Raw genomic sequence first — 6,217 nt, 5'->3', positions numbered from 1 at the left:
GTGGAGCTGGACTCTGACCCTGATCCTGACAGAATCTGATCCTGTCCAAGATGGAGGACATGTTGGACAACAAGTCTCATCCACTCCATGATGTGCTGGACGGATCCAGGAGCAGCTTCAGCCGGAGACTCGTTTTACCAAAGAACCACAGAGAGATTCAGGAAATCATTTCTGCCTGCAGCCATTAGGCTTTACTACGCCCAAGTCTGTGCTAATTGATTCACTCATTTATAGATCTGTGTGTTTCTATTTGCTTAACTGAATGTATGAATGAAAATACAACAGACATAATAAAAAGAATTTTTCAAAATAACCAAAATACTTTTATTGTTTTGATGGTTTTAATTAATGTGATCTCCTCTCATTTTCTCACATCTTGTCTCTTCAGTGACCTTTCATGTTTTCACTTGTTTCTATGGCAACATGAGCCGTTTTTCACAAGACAGTCAGTTATTCTCAATGTTTTCAAGCCAAAACAACAAATCTCTGTCCTTCTAAAATATATGTAGTCATTCACTGTTTAACTTTAAAACTGAATGATATCCTACAAAAATAATATTCTACTCTGTTTTACAAACTGAATAGATCATACTCAAAAAAATTTTAGTATATATGTACCAATATGGTTCTTCTGTAAGATAAAAAGTACCTTTTGATAACAGGTAATCCTCAATAACTAACCGAAGTAAAAGGCTTTAAATATTAGTTTGTCTGTGTACTTCAGTTCACTCACTGAAATAAATTAACCTTTCAATAATATTCTATTCTACTTTATTTGCATGTTTGGTGGTGACTAAAATTGGAAAATTCAAAGCAGAACAACAAAAAACTCATTCACAGTTAATTCAGTACAGCCAAAGAGGCACTGCAGGAACTGCAACCAGGAAACAATAATAATAAAAACAGAGATAATTAAACAATAATAATAAAAACAAATAATTAAATGCATATTTAATATTTATCTTGATTGACTGCTAAGTTTACATATTTAATGTGCATTAAATAAACACTTTAAATAATTTTACCATTGTCCATTTTCACCTTTCATATTTTGTCTTCCAAATTGTCCTTTAAATGCTTTTAAAGAGCTAGAGCTCATTCCAGGAATCTGTTGGTTCTGTTTCTGCTTGGGTTCTGCTGTGTCTCACAGTGAGGTTCTGTGGTTGCCAGTGAAAGAAACAGAATCAAAATAAGGGCATTTTTGACTGAACATATCTACCAATCCACTACAGTCAGCTGACCAAACCGAAGAAGAAATGGTGCAATGGATCTGCAGTGTCTCACACTGATTAGTGACCTTTTAACAAAACATGTTTCATAAGTTACAGTTGAGCTAAATAACATTAGCAGGTTCTGTTATTCCAAGCTGAAGTTCATATATGTGGGTGTTAACAGATTTGGTTCACTGTTGATGTTTTCCACCTGAAACAGCTGAGAACTGATGTTAGAACAGTTTTCTATGAGGTTAGAAAACCTCACAGAAAGCTTCTTATTTCCTCTGTAAATAAGAAGAGGTCTCATCAGCTCAAAAATAAATTGTTTTGTGTCAAATTTTATTTTATTTTTTTTAAATTGGTGTAATTTCATATTTTATAAATGTTATGGTTTCATTTGTTCTGAGCATAAACTCACCAAAAAGTGAAATAAAAGATATAAAACATTTTAATGTGAGTAATTCATGTGTTTCGTTTGATCTGAGCTACTGGAAAATCTCCGTACACAAGAGTGGATTGAGTTACTGAAATAAATGAACTTTCAATAATATTAACTTATTTAATAAAACTATTTTAAAATGCGAGACTAAAAGTCGGAAAATCAAAGCGGAACGAAAAGTCGTTTACAGTTTCTTCAGTGCAGCTACGGTGAAACACAAGGACGCTAAAAACAAAGAGCAGATAGTAGCGTTAGCTTTAGTTTACTGAGACGGTAGTTAGAAGACGAGTTTGGTGTATTAGATAAATAGTTGCGTGTTTGTTTACAATTAAAAATGTCTTCATTTCAGCCTCAGAGGGAGTTTATCAACGAGCAGGAAACTCCTGCTGGAGAAACTTTTACAGAGTTGAAAGAAATCAACGTCAAGATCGAGGAAGAGATGGAGGATCAGCGCAGACTGCTGGATTTCAGACGGATACCGAAGATCATCTTACACCGGATAGGTACGAAACTGCCTCTCGTTTTACTGATGAGACGAGTTGTTTGGGGCCAAGCTGAACCCCCAACCGAAAGACCGGGGAATAACAGCCGGAAATACGAAATACTTAGTGATCAGTTGTGACCTTTACCATTTGCTGTTCTTCGTATAATATCTAAATTACAGTTTATGAACGATAACACACTTATCTTTACTACACCAGTTTAAGGAAGTACTGGTAAGAGTTTGTGTTTATAATGATGTGTGTTTTGTGCGTTATTTCAACCTTACACACCCAGTTTGAAAACTGTAGATTGTAAAACAAAGCTTGTGAAACCTTCATTAAATTTGTGAAAACTAAAAAAAAGGACCACTTGGGACCTCTAGTGGCTTATTCAGGACCTTAGATGTGATCTGTCTCGAATGAAACTATGTATTACCCTGAAAACTTAAAAATGGACTGAATTATTCTACATTAGTCACAGAATATGAAAGATACAGTGTGCTTTCTCCGGTTTTCTCAAACTCAATGCATTTTATATAGTTCCAATAATGACCAGTTGCATAAAACGCAGTTTGGGATTTGTGAAAACTTCAAACAAGGTATGAAACTCATGACAGGATATTTTTAGATTGACATCATCTCAAAAGAGGCCTGACCTGAAAGCAGGTTTGTTTTGACCTGCTTTCAAATGCAGATTCAAACAAAAATGGAAACATATTTGAATCTTTCCTTGACAATATTTGATAAAGTCAGTGTTGTGAGATCTACTTGACTTCCTGTATAACGTTTTGTTTCATTTTTTTATTATAGGCTTATTAAGAGGCTTACTGTGTTCAATTTGTCAAATGTTGCGTTACTAGTAGCAGGTTGTTCAGTTGTTTCTTTAACTCAATACTTGCTGCATTGTGTCTGCAAGTTTTTTGTTAAAATAAAAGCATCATATAACCAGTATGCATTTATTTAGCATTTATAGCTAAATTGAGAAATTACCAGCCAACCATTGTGATCAGTGCTGGTAGTGGGCGCTCAAATGAAATAATTGATTTAGAATCAATTCTCAAAAAGGTTAATATCTAATTAAAGCTACTGAAGCATTACTTCTTCTGTCAATCAGTCCAAATCAATCTTTCTTAATTTAGAGCCAATTGGCCTCACCAACAAAACACAGCAATGGAGTCATCTAAATTACTAGTTTTATTAATAATTGCCCTAAGCAATAAATAGTTATTTACAGCCAAGCTAGACTCTATGACTGACTGCCAATCCTCGACTCATCACGTCGTTTGTTGCTTCAACTGCAGAGTTGTAGTCACTCATAAGATTCACTAAAATTAGTTGAGGATGGAATCTAGAACTTTATGTCATAACCTGCCTTCCGTTATTGTATTCATTCAAATTCAAAAATACTTTATTTATCCCAAAGGGAAATTGAATGTTGTTGTAAGTCCTTGATTTAGATTCTTCAGAGTTTTTGTAGATGGTGATGGCTGTTGGCAGGAAAGCTCTCTTGTAGCCGTCTGTATTACAGCGGACATGACGAAGCCTCTGACTGAAGAGGCTCTCCATTCCCAACACAGTCTGAGGAAGAGGATGGTCAGGGTTGTTCGTAAGTTTCTTCATTTTATGAAGGATCCTTCTTTGCATGATCATCTCCAGAGGTTCTGCAGTCATCCCAGAACAGAACCAGATCAGAACCAGCCCTGTTTATCAGGCTGTTGAGCCTTTTCAGGACCCTGGCTCTGATGCTGCTGCCTCAACTGATGACGGCATAAGAGATGACGCTCTCAGCAACAGACTCATAGAACATCTACAGGCTCTTGGTGCAAACCTTGAATGATCTTAGCTTCCTCCAGTTGCTCTGTCCTTCTTATAGACGCGTCACTGTTGCATCTCCAGTTGAATCTGTTGTCCAGATGAACACAGAGGCATTTATATTCCTCAACCACCTCCACGTCTTCTCCCATGGACATGGAAATGGGTTTGATCTAATCCCGTTCCTCCTGAAATCAACAGTCATTTCTTTTGTAGTTATCATGTTACACAAAAACTCTGGTAAACTACAACTCTTTTCCCCTCCAAAGTACATTTTCCTTTTGCCAGGCCATACCTTATTGCTTTTGTTTCGTTTTTTTGTCCAGATCTTCCACAAAACTGTGTGTGTAAAGAGGAGGAGGTTCTCAGTGAGCCCAGCAACCAGGAAGAGAACTCCACTTTAGATCAAGAGGAACCAGAACCTCTGCAGATAAAACAGGAACAAGAGGAACCAGAACCTCTGCAGATAAAACAGGAACAAGAGGAACCAGAACTTCTGCAAATAAAACGGGAACAAGAGGAACCAGAACCTCTGCAGATAAAACAGGAACAAGAGGAACCAGAACATCTGCAAATAAAACGGGAACAAGAGGAACCAGAACTTCTGCAGATAAAACAGGAACAAGAGGAACCAGAACATCAACAGTTCAAAGAGGAAGAGAAGCAACTCTACATCAGTCAGGATGAAGAGCATTTTGTGCTGAAACAGGAGACTGATGACATGTTGGTGAATCCTTCTGATGTACCAAAAACAAACAATTCACAAAAAATGCACAAGAAGGCTCACCCAGACAAAAAAAGATATTCTTGTAAAATATGTGATAAAACCTTTTCTCGAAACTGTTTCTTGACTACGCACATGGTAACTCACACAGGAAAGAAGCCTTTTACATGTTCAACCTGTGGAAAAGGTTACAATCAAAAAAGTGGTTTAATGTATCACATGAAAACTCACACAGGTGAAAAACCGTTCACATGTGTTACTTGTGGAAAAGGTCACCGTCAAAAAAGTGCCTTAAAGAGTCACATGAGATCTCACTCAGTTGAGAAGCCTTGCTCGTGCCTAACCTGTGGAAAAGATTTCAATGGCAAAACAGTCTTAAAGAATCACATGAAAATACACACAGGTGAGAAGCCTTTCTCATGTACGTCGTGTGAAAAAAGTTTTGCCAATAAACAAAGTTTAGTTGTTCACATGAGAATTCACACAGGTGAGAAGCCTTTCTCGTGCATGACGTGTGGACGAGGTTTCTCTCAAAAAGGTAATTTAGTTTCTCACATGAAAGGTCATACTGGAGAGGAGCCTCTCTCATGCACTGCTTGCGGAAAACGTTTCCTTACCAAGTCTTGTTTAAACATTCATATGAGAATTCACACAGGTGAGAAGCCTTTCTCATGCACAACCTGTGAAAAAAGATTTGCCTATAAACACACTTTAAGTATTCACATGAGAATTCACTCGGGGGAGAAGCCTTTCTTATGTGTAATCTGTGGGAAAGGTTTTGCTCAGAAAGGTGGTTTAGCCACACACATCAAGGGTCACATGGGTCAGAGGCCTTTCAGCTGTAAAACCTGTGGGAAATGTTTTAGTCAATCATCTCTTTTAACTAATCACATGACAACACACACGGCTGAGAAACACTTCTTATGTGCGACCTGTGGAAAGAGTTACAGTAAAAAAAGGAATTTAACTTATCACTTAAGAATTCACACAGGTGAAAGGCCTTTCTCTTGTGGCACTTGTGGAAAAAGTTTCAGAGGCAAATCTAATTTACGTTATCACATGAGGACTCACACACATTAGAAGCCTTTCTCACGTGGAACCTGTCGAAGGTTTCAGTCAGAAAGGCAGTTTAATTTGTCACAAGATAAAGGTTGATAACACTCCAGTGTCATGCAGGACTCTTTCCCCACTACCAGCTTTGCATGATATAAACCTGAAGCATCAAGGTGTTCTGTAACCTGCTGTTGGGAAGCAGAGTAATTACAACTGGATCGTATTTTTTTTAACTGTCGCAGCTCACTTTAAAACGCTTTTCAAATAGTAAACTTTGCTAAATTACTTAGGAAAATTCTCATTATTCCGGGGGTTTTGTCTTTCACTCTTAAATTTGAGTTTCCAAGTGAGGTTTTGGGGCTGCACAGTGTTTGTTGGTAGAGCTGTTGCAGCAAGAATCAATGGGTATAAATGAAGTGAGTCGACTTGTAACGGTTTTGGTGCCCCTATTGTGTGTTTATCCTTTGTTGTATTCATATCTTGTTTTGTTCAA

The 6,217-nt window shown here is 37.3% G+C and overlaps 1 pseudogene across 1 annotated transcript; it reads left to right on the top strand.

The window, feature by feature from the left end:
- The first annotated feature begins 1,838 nt into the window (after positions 1–1,838).
- On the top strand, positions 1,839–5,656 carry LOC103480818 (uncharacterized; annotated as a pseudogene). Its single transcript, XR_014084600.1, has 2 exons — positions 1,839–2,156; positions 4,274–5,656. The product of XR_014084600.1 is annotated as an uncharacterized LOC103480818 (transcript).
- Positions 5,657–6,217: the final 561 nt, after the last annotated feature.

The sequence above is a fragment of the Poecilia reticulata genome, chromosome 18, assembly GCF_904066995.2.
Source record: "Poecilia reticulata chromosome 18, P_reticulata-male-v2, whole genome shotgun sequence".
In the NCBI taxonomy this organism is placed as follows: domain Eukaryota; kingdom Metazoa; phylum Chordata; class Actinopteri; order Cyprinodontiformes; family Poeciliidae; genus Poecilia; species Poecilia reticulata.
The sequence above is the reverse complement of the archived record's forward strand: the minus strand, read 5'-3'. Positions and strand labels throughout refer to the sequence as shown.